Source organism: Pogona vitticeps, chromosome 1 (genome assembly GCF_051106095.1).
Source record: "Pogona vitticeps strain Pit_001003342236 chromosome 1, PviZW2.1, whole genome shotgun sequence".
Classification (NCBI taxonomy): Eukaryota; Metazoa; Chordata; class Lepidosauria; order Squamata; family Agamidae; genus Pogona; species Pogona vitticeps.
In genome coordinates, this window is record NC_135783.1 from 4258213 (window position 1) to 4273527 (window position 15315).

General features: G+C 46.2%; 2 long non-coding RNA genes across 2 annotated transcripts; one reads left to right on the forward strand and one right to left on the reverse strand.

Moving 5' to 3' along the window:
- Positions 1-7952: 7952 nt before the first annotated feature.
- LOC144584753 (uncharacterized) lies at positions 7953-14537 on the reverse strand. The gene is made up of 2 exons (XR_013539185.1): positions 13270-14537; positions 7953-8537 (listed from the first exon to the last, which is right to left on the reverse strand). It is a non-coding gene; the product is annotated as an uncharacterized LOC144584753 (long non-coding RNA).
- On the forward strand, positions 8108-13219 carry LOC144584751 (uncharacterized). Its single transcript, XR_013539183.1, has 2 exons — positions 8108-8245; positions 8814-13219. It is a non-coding gene; the product is annotated as an uncharacterized LOC144584751 (long non-coding RNA).
- Positions 14538-15315: the final 778 nt, after the last annotated feature.

Sequence of the window (15315 nt, forward strand, 5' to 3'; positions counted from 1 at the left end):
AACCTATGGAGGTGTGCACATGATTTCTAGGTGGAGAGGGGCTGTGGGGGGCGGGATTGACCACATCACCCCCATCCGGGGAGCCCAACTCTGGAGGCCTAGTTGTGTGCGGATTTTGGAAGGGAAGGGAACTTTGGAAGACTGAAACCTCTTCCAAGTGGACTAGTTTTCAAGGGGAAAAAACCCCATTCTTTCCATCTCATCAAATGCCAAAAGTGAACAAAAGTCTTAGAAATAAAAAAGTACCACCGAACGCAGTGAAATAACACCTACCCAGTGAAATATATGTAAGGACAGTTTTAATGAAAGTGAAGGAGAGGTGCCAAGAGCTGAGGAACCATCGATTCTGGGCAGTTTCTTTCACTGACACAGTCACTCGCTGTCAGACTTTACAGCATCTCCACTCGGTTGGTTCCTTGTTAGATATGAACGCAACAGAGTACACCGGGGAGACAGTCCATGAGAGGATGCTTGTTGTAGTCACAAAAGGTCTGATACGCTCCTCTTTTTCACCAATATATTTTTCTGACAGTTTGGGCCCCAGTGGTCTTCATATTAGGAATATTTCCAGCCATCGTACCCAGTTGTTACATTTCCCTTCACTTACACCCACAAGCACAAAATTTGATAACTTGCTTTCTGGAAGGAGGCAGTTAAAAAGTGGGTGGTGGGGCCAAGCGAGTGATCTTTACTGTGGTCAAATGTTTGGACAGTTCCCCCATTAATTAAATGAAACGACAATAAAGGTGTATCATTAAACAAATCTTTATTTTCATAACATGGCTTTAATTCTTTAATCATTTCACTAGGCTCACTAAATGATAACTTGTTGTATAATGAATAGATAGTCAAAGTATAAATAGAATAAATGAATAAATGAATGAATAAATGAATGAACGAATAAATGAATGAATGAATAAATAAATAAATAAATAAATAAATAGTCCCATAACATTATTAACAGCTTTTCATCTAACAAATCCCTCCTTTAAATCTCTTATAGGTACTTTGAATAACTTTGGTTCATAAGTCCCCCGACTCTCTCTCTTCTCTCATCCCTTCCACCTCTTTTCTTTCTTCCTTTATTTTGCGTGCTTCTGATTCCTCTTCCTCTTTACCCTTATCTTGACTTTCCCTTTCAGGGGATTGTCTTTCCCTTTTAGATGGCTGAGGGAACGGCACACTCTCCGCCTGCTCTGTACTCTGCTCACACTTAGAACCACCGACTTAAACCCATCTTGATCAGATGCAACTTGCATAGTGTCTGGTCATCTGTCAGGTGTCGCCATCATTGGAGGAATGGAAGCAGAGGCTAGGCGTCCATTGAGCAGAGCCGTTGGTGCTTGCGCACGGCATTGCAGAGCGCATAATGGGCAGGTGGATGCACTCGATGGGGCAATGGCAGAGAAAATTGGAAGGAAGGAGAAACAGAGAATGCTGTTCCCTTTCGGCCAAAGAGGTGTCTCCGCGGAGAGGGAGAAGGCAGGACGGACGGCGCTGACCACTGGCTCGGCTGGCTCGGCTAGGAGGATTCCACCTTCCTTCCTTCCTTCGTTACTGTCAGCTGTTTTCTCCTTTTTATATATATACAGTGGTGCCCTGACTTACGAATGCCTTCACCTGCAAATATTTTGAGTTACGAACAGCTCCTTTCACAAAATTTTGTCTTGACTTTCGAACGGAGCTTTGACTTACGAACGAAAGAAAGGCAGGGGAAAAGGGCGGAAAATTTAAATGTACTTACCGTTGGTGGCGAAGAGGCTGCTTCTTTGTAGCTCTTTCGCCCCAATGGTTCAGGAAAGGGATGCAGCGGCAGGGGTGGCCCAGGGTCGGGAGCCTTGAGCCTGGCTGGAGTGCTTCGGCCACTCGACTCCCGGCTCGCCTGCCACGTACTCCTCGCTGCCCTCCGTGCACCGATGCTGCTGCTGGTGCCCAATGCTGGGTCCAGCTCAGGAACCTTCACTAGGGCCTGCTCGCTAGGGCGTCGTTGTTGGTCCTCTGTGCTCTTCACCGCCCTCTGTGGGGCAATGGCGGGAAATTCAAATGGCCTTCCACCGCTGGGTCCGTCCCCGCTGCTTTCTTACCAGCCAGGCTCCAGGAGGCAGAGCCCAGCTGGGAAGCGAGCAGCATGGACGGACCCAGCGCCAGGAGCTAGAGCCCAGCCAGGAGGCAAGAACCCATCCCAGCCGGACTCTGGCTCCCAGCGCTGGGTCCTTCCCTGCTGCTCGTTTCCCAGCTGGGCTCCGGGAGGCAGAGTCCGGCTGGGAAGTGAGCAGCGTGGACGGACCCAGTGCCAGGAGGTATAGCCTGGAGAGGAGGCAAGAACCTATCCCGGCCGGACTCTGCCTCCCAGCGCTGGGTCTGTCCCTGCTGCTCGTTTCCCAGCTGGGCTCCAGGAGGCAGAGCCTGGCTGGGAAGCGAGCAGCGTGGACGGACCCAGTGCCAGGAGCTAGAGCCCAGCCAGGAGGTGAGGACCCATCCCGGCTGGGCTCTGGTTCCTGGCAGTGGGTCCGTCCACGCTGCTAGCTTCCCAGTCGGGCTCTGGGAATCAGAGCCTGGCTGGGAAGCAAGCAGCATGGATGGACTCAGCGCCAGGCGCTAGAGCCTGGACAGGAGGCGAGGACCCATCCTGGCCGGACTCTGCCTCCCGGCGGTGGGTCCGTCCACGTTGCTTGCTTCCCAGTCGGGCTCTGGGAATCAGAGCCTGGCTGGGAAGCAAGCAGCGGGGACGGACCCAGTGCCAGGAGTTAGAGTCCAGCCAGGAGGCCATTTGAATTTCCCGCCATCAGTCCACGGCGGGCGGTGAGGAGCACCGAGAACTGACGCAGACGCCCCAGTGAGCAGCCACTGGTGAAGGTTCCGGAGATGGAGGCAGCATCGGGCAGCAGCGGCAGCATCAGTGCGCGGAGGGCGGCGAGGATGGAGCAGGAGGCGAGCCGGGAGGCAAGCAGCTGAATCACCCCGACCGAGCTGAAACCTCCCGACCCTGGGCCACCCCCGCCGCCGCATCCCTTTCCTGAACCGTTGGGGCAAAAGAGCTACAAAGAAGCAGCCTCTTCGCCACCAACGGTTTGTACATTTACATTTTCCACCCTTTTCCCCTGCCTTTCATTCGTTTGTAAGTCAAAGTTCTGTTCTCAAGTCAAGTCAACATTTTGTGAAAAGAGGTGTTCGTAACTCGAAATGTTTGCAGGTCAAGGCATTCGTAAGGCAAGGCACCACTGTATATATATATATATAAAAGGAGAAAACAGCTGACATAGAGCTTGTCTTTGCTAGTCCTTTTCTTGGAGAGGCTTTTTAGGAAGTTGACGGAGGAAGGTTTCCTTCTAAGTCTGTTTGAACTCCCAGGAGACTTGAGTATTCTGTCAAGCCAGCTTCCCCCTTTCTTGGGGAGGAATCAAAAGCCCTTCTTCGTCTTCATCCTCAAAGGACACCAAAGGGGACTCTTCGGTTTGGAGCGTGGCGCCAACATCAGCAAGACACCCACAGAGTCCTGATTTCGGGGCTCTTCTGCTTCTTCTGCTTCTTCAATTTAGCACAGGCTCCCTTGAGGCAGGACACCATGCGTTTGAAGACGTCGGGGCGCTTGTCCGTTTCTGCTTTCCCTGGTTTCGTGGGGGGCCTGCGACCGGGTAGAAAGCTGACCTTTGGGGCTGTGGGAGCAGCCTTGTGGCCTCCGGGCCCTGGGGCAACGCCCTGCGGGGAACGCTGCCCGGCCAGCCAGGGTGTCCTCTCTGGGCCCCGAGGCTTGGGCTTCGTGGTCTGACTCTTTGAGGGTCTGCTCCTGCCCCGGGCCCTTTTGGGCTTGGAGGGCCGGTCTTTGCCCGGCTGCCCCTGGCAGGCATCCTTCCCTGGCACGGGTCCACCCTTGCTGGACCCGGCCTCCTCGATCCTCAGTTGGAAGCCCAGGCTTATATGGCCCTCCCCTTCCTGCACCGTCAGCTGCGGGTTGATCATCAGGCGAGGGCTGTGCTGCAGGCGACGGGGCGGGCAGATCGGGGTGCCTCGGCTGCAGTGCAAGCAGATGGGGTACTCTTCTGAAGGGATGCCTTTGGCAGGAGGAGGAGGAGGCCCAGGGGGGAAGGGGCTCCTGGCCAGCGGCAGACGGAGTTCCAGGGTGGCTCGTTCCTCCTCCCGGGTCTCCACAAGGACGCAAGGCTTGGGAGACGCCTGCAAGCATTGGTGGGTTTCCTGGCACACCTCAACGTGCACGGCAGCAACCAACGGCAACTCCAGAGGCTTCTGGGGGATGGCGGCAGCCTCCAAGATGGGGAGCGGAGCAGGGCTCCGTCGCTCAGGGGGCCCCCTATTCACCGGGGGCAGCTCTGCTAGGGCAGTCTTAGCCCTACTCCGTCGGAGGATCTTCTGTTCTCCGCTTTCCGTTTGGCCCTCGGTCCATTTCTTGAGGCTGGTCCGGCTTTTGGACAGGCCTATGAGGAGGGAAGGGAGTGCCTCTGCAGGGGAAGGCACGGGTGGAGGGCAGGCGTGGCGGGGCCCTGGGCTCGACCGGCTGAGGGTTTCCTCCATCGCTTGGCGTTTCCTCGTGATGTGCCACTCCAGCAGCTCCTGCTCCTTGTATGCGAGGAAACGGATCCTCCGCCGGCCGGAAGGGACAGCACCTCTGGAAGCGCCTCTGGAAGGACCTTCTCGTGAGGACGGGGCCCAGCTGCACAGGGAGATGATGGAGGTCAGCGATGCACGGGAAGGCCCAGGAGGGGGCCAGGCGTGGCGGGGCCCTGGGCTCGACTGGCCAAGGGTTTCTTCCTCCTCCGCCGCCTGGCGCTTCCTTGTGACGTGCCATTCCAGGAGTTCCTGCTGCTTGTAGGCGAGGAAATGGATCCTCCGCCTGCCGGAAGGGACAGCACCTCTGGAGGTGCCTCTGGAAGCACCCCCTTCTTTGGAGGACGGGGCCCAGCTGTAGAGGGAGGTGATGGAGGTTACCGATTCCCAGCGGGTGATCCTAAAATGATGTTATGAAAAACAAAAGGGAAGGTGGGAATAATCTCATTAGATATTTCAAAGGCATTTGATTGGGTATTTATTTATTTATTTATTATGCTAAAGATAACTGAAGATGAGTTGGCAAAATAGGATTAAAACATTTCGTAATGGAGATGAAAAGGCAAGGGTTTATATGAAGAAATGGTACAAATCTGTAAAACTAGGAGGGTTCGGTCTTCCTAATTAAACATTATGCTTGTTGTTGTTTAGTCATTAAGTCATGTCCAACTCTTTGTGACCCCACGGACCAGATCACGCCAGGCCCTCCTGTCTTCCACTGTCTCCCAGAATTGGGTCAAAGTCGTATTGGTAAATAACATTATGTTATATGCACTTAATATTATATCTCATTCTAATACATTAATATGGCTAAGATATAGGATTTCAGGAACTCTATCAGAACTCCAAGAATATTTTTTATACAACATGAATACAGTAGAAAGAATTGAAATGATATATTTTTTAAAACAAAATATGTCTTTAATTTAACACTTTGCTTAAAACCAACGTCTGGGCATACGATAACGTTGCTATAGTTATTTAGGACGACAAGGAGTTAAAGAATATCACCTGTGATGGCATTTTGGAAGCCTCCACCTGTGCCGCTTCTCTCGGTTGGCTGAAAGGTACAGCCTTGAAACCTCTCTCACAGATGGGGGCGAACCACGCTGGCCGATCATGGAATCCATCGAGGTCTCTGATGAAAAGCGGGCAATCCTGCAGGGATGGGGAATGGGTTCAGAAGGAGAAAGAAAGCAAGTTAAGGCTTCTATTTTGTTATTCTTCTTATCACTGTTCTATACCATTAGGTCAAAAATGACCTCCAGTGACCCTAACAGGGCTTTCAAAGTTAATGAGGTATTGTGGAAGTAATTTTTTTTTCAGTTCCACATCCCCACTGAGTTTCCACAGCCAAGTGGGCATTTGAAACCAGGAGAGGAGGAAGAAGGAAAAGGGTCGCCTACGGAAAATGCCGGAGGAGGAATACAACACGGTGGCAGCAAGGAGAGGCCCCTCTGGAACTGCTGGGGCAGATTTTCGGCTTCCCGCTAGATCCGGACCTCCCTAGCCTGGTCTCCTGGGCGTTTTGCGGCCTCCTCCACACTGACTCCACCTGGCATTGCTTTTTAAATGTGGTGACCACTGAGAATTTAGCGCCCAGGGCGACCACACCGTGGCTTCCCCATGTGACACCTATTTAGGATGACAAGGAGTTAAAGAAAAGTATTTCACCTATGATGGCATCTCGGAAGCCTCGGCCCTTTTGAAGAAGATTTAAAATCTTTCAAGGATGGGGGCGAACCATGCTGGCTGATCATAGAAAAAATGGAGGTCACCGATGATGAACAGCTGGCCATCCTGCAGGGATGGGGAATGAGTCCAGAAGGACAAAGAAAGCAAGTTAGGGCTTGTATTTTGTTATTCTTCTTGTTGTTGTTCTATACAAAAAATGACCTCTAGTGACCCTAATAGGGCTGTAATGACCTCTAGTGACCCTAATAGGACTGTAATTCTATACCACCTTTCTCCTGGCAATGAGAATCAAATCAACTCACAAATCAAAAATTAAAAATAAGAACAGAAAAATTTATTAAACATGAAAATTTATTTATTTATTTATTTTATATCCCGCCTATCTAGTCAGTTAGAGATGGGATATTCGTATACGAATACAAATATGAAAATCCTGGACCCAATTGGCTGGGATCCCCAGTCCCCCTTCCCCGAGCCAACCTGTGCATTTACGGGTCGCTGCACAACACATGTGGCCACATCCCGCTCATCATGCCAATGTCAGATGAAACCTGGCTGGCTCTGCTCCATAAGTGGATGGGTTGGTTTGGGGAGACGGGACTGGGGATCCCAGCCAATTAGGTCTAGGATATTCACATTTGTTTTACAATCATCCCATCTCTAACACCTATGCGGTGTCATATCTACTCAGCCATCCAATCTCAATTTGTACCATTCCATAGGAGGTATAATTTCAACTGGAGGTGCAGTTACATTGCCAAAAACAACTGAGCTTGAATCAGATCTTGCATCATTAAAATTCCATAACTGTCGAATGAGCAAACAAATTCCAAAAATACAGTGGAAGAGGAAAATAATCCCGGTACTGAAAGGAGGCAAAGAACCACCAGACCCCAAAAGCTACAGGCCAATCTCCCTACTTACACAAAGTGAACAAATGCCACTAAACCATCTAGCCCCTAAAACTGAACCTTTTCTAATTCCAGAAGAGGCAGGCTGTAGAGCTGGCAGGAGCTGCATGGCTCAAATCTAACCCGGCATATATAGAAGACGGCTTTGAAACACATAAAATAACTGGAGAAGCTTTTGTCAACCTTACAGCACCCTATGATATTGCCTAGCATCAACTGCTGGTCAGAAAGCTCTACCTTCTTCCTAAAGGTTATGGAGTAATAGAAATGGTGGCCATTCTACTTCCAGACCAAAGAGAATCAAACCACTGAAGAGACCACAGCTCTCCTGTTCCTGAATGTGCAGCTGGTACTTATCAATCCGGGATTCCTCTCCTCCACTGGCCTGTTTGTTTGCCTGAACCAGATCACTGAGGGTGTGACTCTATTTACAAATATTCCAGGATTGAGATTATCTGATTCACCTTCTTTTCCATTCACTACATATGAATCAAGCCAGAGTCCCCTTCCTTTCTCCCAACATCTATCGTTTGGGTGCAGCAGCAGCGACAGATGCAGGACAGCAGGAACACTGGCTACCATTTGAATCCTCTCTTCCCTGGTGCCTGAGTCTGCTTTCTTTCTTTCTTTCTTTCTTTCTTTCTTTCTTTCTTTCTTTCTTTCTTTCTTTCTTTCTTTCTTTCTTTCTTTCTTTCTTTCTTTCTTTCTTTTCTTGCTTGCTTGCTTGCTTGCTTGCTTGCTTGCGTGCTTGCTTGCTTGCTTGCTTGCTTGCAACCTCCAACATATGACATCATAGAGGGTCTAAATGCAGTTTTCTCTCTTTCTAGTCGCACCCTGAGTCAACGTTGCTTGAATAAAGAGGTCTTCTAGTTCTACAATGGCTTAAGTTAAAATTAAACCGGGGTGAATGGTAACTATTTACGATGAAAACAGGATGTTAATGAAAATAATATTACCTGTGTTTAAAGATGTGCCTTTTCCGTCTCTGCCTGCGTTCAGCGATCGCCTTGAGGCAAGAGGGAATGGACTCGATGACATAGCCCTAAGAGAAAAAGAAGAGAAGAAATAGACTTACCGTAAGTATCATCAGGGCCTAGTTTGGTCCCTCCCGACCCCAGGATCTAATTTGGTCCCTGACTTACCCAACGTTGCGAGCATCTCCAGAGGATCCAAAAAAGAGCAAATATGGATGCATAAAACCAGAGGATCATCATGATGATCACCTGGTCCTGGGTACCAAAATCACTTGCTCTGAAAGCCTGCCTCCAGGCTGGCAGATTTTTTAGGGCACCACTGCTGACATCATCCTTGCATCACAAATGCCCTTTGCACATTTTTGGCTCAAGGCTGTTGCTCCCCAGTTGACAACTGTTGGGGAAAATAAAAGGCTTTGGGACACTGAGACAAAATACAGAGAATAATCTTTATCTGGTTCTCTTAGGAAAAGGGTAAACAGGACATCCTAAGAAAACAAGAAATACTAAATTCTGTTGGTATTTGCATGAACCAAGAATATTTTTTATACAACATGAATACAGTAGAAAGAATTGAAATGATATATTTTTTAAAAAAATATGTCTTTAATTTAACACTTTGCTTAAAACCAACATCTGGGCATATGATAACTTTGCTATAATTATTTAGGACGACAAGGAGTTAAAGAATATCACCTGTGATGGCATTTTGGAAGCCTCCACCTGTGCTGCTTCTCTCGGTTGGCTGAAAGGTACAGCCTTGAAACCTCTATCACGGATGGGGGCGAACCACGCTGGCCGATCATGGAATCCATCGAGGTCTCTGATGAAAAGCGGGCAATCCTGCAGGGATTCGGAATGGGTTCAGAAGGAGAAAGAAAGCAAGTTAGGGCTTCTATTTTGTTATTCTTCTTATCACTGTTCTATATCATTAGGTCAAAAATAAACAGGACATCCTAAGAAAACAAGAAATACTAAATTCTGTTGGTATTTGCATGAACCAAGAATATTTTTTATACAACATGAATACAGTAGAAAGAATTGAAATGATATTTTTTTTAAAAAAATATGTCTTTAATTTAACACTTTGCTTAAAACCAACATCTGGGCATACGATAACTTTGCTATAATTATTTAGGACGACAAAGAGTTAAAGAATATCACCTGTGATATGCAAATTTCTCTTGCAGAGATTTATATTCTTTTTCCAAGGCATCTATCCATTTCTCTCTCTCTCTGAAATAGGTAATTTAGTGATCTGTTTCGAGTACAGTACATTGGTTCCTTTATTGTTTGCAGGTTTTTTTATGTTGTAAGCCGCCTAGAGTGGTCGAAATGATTAGATAGGCGGGATATAAATACAATAAATAAATAAAATAAATAAAGTTTTTCACAGAATCTATATCTTTCTGGAAGTTTGCTTTTATTAATCCTATCTGGTCGTCTTACAGAGGTTGTTGTTTCTGCTACCCTTGGTCAAGTTTCTGCTTCCCCTTCTGTTCTGATAACATCTTCAGAAGATGGACCTGCATTTCTTGTCCTGTATATTATGATTAAGCATCATCATTCGTGATTTTTGCCAATTAATCATTAATCCTGTTATTTCCCCAATTTTTTTCTAAATGGTTTTTGATATTATCCATACTCTCTAGTGGGTTTTTAATAGTCAATAGCAAACAAATTAATTTTAATTATACTGTTTTTTCCTATTCCTTGAATGGATTCATCATTTCTTACTGCATTAGCCAACAATTCTATAACCATACAAATCAATATTGGTGAAAGTGGACAGCCTTGTCTTGTACCTCAGCCTAGACAAATCTTTTCTGTTAAACCATCATTAACTATTACTTCTGAAGTATTATCTGAGTAACCCCCGGTTCTCTGAGGTAAAATTTAACCAGCAGAGTTGGGACAACGATAAAAAAAACCTTTGATAAAAATTACTGTACCTCAGGGAAGCATCAGGGAAAGAAGGCCAGCCTGGTGCCTCCTCTCGATTAGCACGGCCTAGTTCTCAGAACCAGATGAACCTTGAGGAAAAATTTAACAGATCTCCTCAGAATGAGAGAAGAACTTACAAATGCAGCAAGTCTGGTCATTTACAATTCAATTGTGTGGAAAACAAAAATAAAAATAGGAAAGGTGATAATCAGACCAAGATTAGAATGTAGAGTGATCTTTTCCCGTCCTCTGCCCACTGTTGAGTTTTCCAAATTTGCTGGCATATTGAGTGTAGCACCTTAACAGCATCATCTTTTAAGATTTTAAATAGTTAGACTGGAATGCCATCACCTCCACTGGCCTTGTTGTTAGCCATGCTTTCTAAGGCCCACTTAGGGGCCAGGATGTCTGGCTCAAGGTCAGCAACTACATTGTCTGGTTGGTCCGGGATATTTATTTATTTATTGGACTTATATACCGCCCCATAGCGCTACAAGCACTCTCCGGGCGGTTTACAATTTAATTATACAGGCTACACATTGCCCCCCCCCAGCAAGCTGGGTACTCATTTTACCGACCTCGGAAGGATGGAAGGCTGAGTCAACCTTGAGCCGGCTACCTGGGATTTGAACCCCAGGTCGTGAGCACAGTTTTAGCTGCAGTACAGCGTTTTAACCACTCCTCTATGTATTCTTGCCACCTCTTCTTGATGTCTTCTGCTTCTGTGAGGTCCCTACCCTTTTTGTCCTTTATCATGCCCATCTTTGCGCAAAATGTTCCAGCTAATTTTAAGGACAGATGGAGAAGGGAGATTGCCCCCCTCACTTTCACAGAAAGAAGTTGTTTCATGACCTGTACCAGAAGGCAATAACTGGATACCACGCTCTGTTTTATGGTGAACAGCCCTCTACCTCCCACCCCAGAAGATCTGTAGCCAATAGCTTCAGGAAAGGTATAGCAGGGAGCAAGCAAAATGCAACCAAATGGTGCAAAATAAAATTTAAAACAATAATTCTTAGAAAAAAACAAGAATTTTACATAATTGCTCCTGATCACTTGGGTCACTGATAACTCAGGTCGGTCATAAAACCGAGAAAAGACTGCAGCCAAAATATCTGAAGGAGGATAAGACTTAGAAAGATAGTTTTGAAGGAATGAGAAAATATCTTCAGAAGTAAGATGTGTTGCTGGAGACCGAGACCAAGGACATCCGTATGATGGTATTCCCCATTAATATCTATGGATGTAAAAGCTGGATATTAAAGGAGCCGCATGGCGCACTGATTAAACTGCCAAAATTGTGCTCATGACCTGAGGTTCAATCCCAGGTAGCTGGCTTGAGGTTGACTCAGCCTTGCAAGGTTGGTACATTGAGTACCCAGCTCCCCGGGGGGGGGGGGGGGCGAAGGAATGTATAGCCTGCTTAATTAAATTGTAAACTGCTCAGAGGGTGCTTTAAGCATTATGGGGTGGTATATAAGCAGCGTGTTTTTTAAAAAGCTGATGGGAAAAAATTGTTCAGAATATGGACAGCTTTACCGATCTCATGGACCACAAGAGAGTGGCCCCTAAGTGGGTGCTGGATCAAATAAAGCCTCGGCTCTCTATAGAAATTAAAATGGCTGGATGGAGACTTTTATACTCCAGAAGTACCAAGACTCACACAAAATGACAGCAATGTTGGGGAAAAAAACAGAAGACAAGTAGGAAAAGAGGAAGACCGAATCTAAAAGCCATGGCCTTTCATTTTGAGGTCATTAATTCACCGAGCACATAACTTGGAATTGATGTGATGATGCACAACAACAGTTGTGAACCGCTTTTGTCCCATAATAATAGAGTCAGAATACAGCAGGGGTCAGGGAACTTTTTTACCTTTTACCCCGCAAAAAATTTATATACGCCGACATTACCCCCTTGATTCGAAAGGAAGGAAATCATACATTATGTGAATTAAAAATATTATTGAATCTACACAGGCTGTGTACCGAACTAGCAGGATGCACCAAATTTGATAAAGATATGCACTATTTTTGCTGGAACACATTGCACTCCAGCCATGGTGTGGTATAGGGAATAGTAAGGTGTCCAATGTGCCTAGCAAGTTGCATTAAAATTTTGCTAGCTTGCAGAGGATCATTAGTGGCTGCCAGAGTGGTGCTAGCAATGACATGCTTTCTAGAGACAGCCAAAGCAGAATTGGGGGGGGGGGTGTTTCCCTACCACTTTAATCATTCTATGTGTGGTGTGCAAAAAGGAACAAACCAGGCTAAAGGTCATGTCACCCACCCTGGTGCCACAGACCAATATCAAAGGACCAGTGTGCTTTTTTTATCATCATCAATGGAAAACTCAGCAGTGGTCAGAAGATTGGAAAAGATCAGTCTACATCCCAGTCCCAAAGAAGGGCAGTGCCAAAGAATGCTCCAACTACCGTACAATTGCACTCATTTCACACACTAGTAAGGTTATGCTCAAAATCCTCCAAGGCAGACTTCAGCAGTACATGGATCGAGAACTCCCACAAGTACAAGCTGGATTTTGAAGGGGCAGAGGAACTAGAGACCAAATTGCTAACATGCGCTGGATTATGGAGAAAGCCAGAGTTCCAGAAAAACATCTACTTCTGCTTCATTGACTATGCAAAAGCATGGCAGAAAGTGAGGAGGAATTAAAGAACCTCTTAATGAGGGTGAAAGAGGAGAGTGCAAAAAATGGTCTGAAACTCAACATCAAAAAAAGGAAGAGCATGGCCACTGGTCCCATTACCTCCTGGCAAATAGAAGGGGAAGAGATGGAGGCAGTGACAGATTTCACTTTCTTGGGCTCCATGATCACTGCAGATGGAGACAGCAGCCACAAAATTCAAAGATGCCTGCCTCTTGGGAGGAAAGCGATGATAAACCTAGACAGCACCTTAAAAAGCCACCCTCCCCCCTTCAGTTTCACTTTTGCTTGCCACCCTGTTCATTTTCAGTTCTGAGTAGTCTCTCTCTCTCTCTCTCTCTCTCTCTCTCTCTCTCTCTCTCTCTCTCACACACACACACACACACACACACACACACACACACACACACACACACACACACACACACACACACACACACACACACACACACACACACACACCCCTCCATTTTGTACATTTAAATAAGCTTGACGAAGTCCTAGGTCTCTCGCACCTTTCTTTCTTCCCTCTTTCCCTTGCTTGCTTCTTTCCCTCCTGCTGCTTCTTTGCAGTCACTTCCCGAGGAAGCAGTCATTCAGAAGCCCCAGATTGGCTGATTGCCCGGGGGCTAATCCCCAGCTGCATCCAATTAGGCTTATCTCTCAGATCTCTCTAACAGAAGGGAGCATTTAGGAGCTCCCTGCTGCAACGAAGGAAGTAACTCAATTAAAGCTTTGGCTCCAGAGGGTGGGGGTGGATGGGAGGGAGGGGAGTAGCAGCCTGCTCATTACCCCCAGGATTTTCACTTTTACCCCAAATGGGGTAATTTACCCCTGTTCTCCGACCCATGGAATACAGCAATATATCAACAAAAACTCAACATCATGCAGTGATTTCCAGACGGTATTGGATGCCATATTCCCAGAAGCCCTTAGGCAGCATGGCCAATAACAAAGGATTCTGTGGAACTGCAGCCCACTATCATCTGTGAGCCTGCAGGCAGAGAAAGTCACACAAACTTTGTAAAGTGGGGTGGGGTGTGGAGATGCTGCCCTTTCTAAATCTGTTTTCTAGGTGGTCGACTAGGCGGCGGGACTGCAGTGGCCAGCATTTCTCCCTGTTGAGTACATTGCCTAGGACTATTTATTATTTTTAATATAGAAATTATTGGAAAATTGTATTTCTTTAGAAATAGAAACAAGCAAACAAACAAACAAAGTAAAAAGCCAACAAAATACAAAAAAACAAAATCAATAGTATCACGTCCATCCTCATTGTCACTTTCATTGTTGGATCCCTCGCTACTTATCCATTTCGATTCGGTAGCACACCTTGATACCCTAAAACATACAATGCAGTGAGTGATAGACACGAAAACTTTCTAAGAGAAGCCCCTTCTAAATCAGTTTTCTAGGTGGTCGATGTTAAAGCAGTGTTCTCCTGTCGGTATATATCCTTTGACAAATTAAAAACGAGACAAAGGTTGGAAGAGTACATGCTTTACCGTCTTTTACCATCTCTGTGTCAAAGGTTTAGGCAGCAGCTGAAGGGAAATGCATGTATCTGAGACTTAGTTACGCCATAGACAATGTTGGGTTAGCAAAGTCAATTTTCTAATTTTTCAGCCATCTTTTGAACAGGATGCATTCAAAAAAGGTTACCACAATCAAAGTACAGAGTACTTTGTAGAGTCAGAATACAGCAATATATCAACAAAAACTCAACAGCATGCAGTGATTTCCAGACGGTATTGGATGCCATACTCCCAGAAGCCCTTAGGCAGCATGGCCAATAACAAAGGATTCTGTGGAACTGCAGCCCACTATCATCTGTGAGCCTGCAGGCGGAGAAAGTCACACAAACTTTGTAAAGTGGGGTGGGGTGTGGAGATGCTGCCCTTTCTAAATCTGTTTTCTAGGTGGTCGACGAGGCGGCTGGACTGCAGTGGCCAGCGTTTCTCCCCATTGAGTACTTTGCCTAGGACTGATGGGCGTGGTACTGCAAAAACATGCATAGGGTCTATTATTGCTGTAAGTTTGCTTTGTCAGAACTGGGTAGTGTTGCCTTGTGAGGCTTTTTTTTTGGCAAGAGTAGTAGAGTCATTTCAGAGATAGGGGATAAAACTGGGATGTTGTCCATTTGGGTTTGAACATGGAACCTATCCTCAGATGTCATCACTCCAGGTGTAATACACCATGTTTCTCAAAAAATAAGGGTCTTATATTAATTTTTGCTCTAAAATATGCATTAGGGCTTATTTTCAGGGGATGTTTTTTTCATGTACAACTATCTACATTTATTCAAATGCTGTTGTGTCATCTTCTGGTTGCTGCACAAGGGTGGAGGGTGGGCTTCACTTAACTGGGGCTTATTTTGGGGGGTAGGGCTTATATGACGAGCATCCTGAAAAATCATACTAGGACTTATTTTGAGGTTAGCTCTTATTTTCGGGAAAGCGATACATAAAGAATTTTGTACTGATACTTTTACCTGGCTGTTTAATGAACAAATAAATAAATAAATATTTTAGCCACATGCCTTATTACCTGCATCTGTTTTG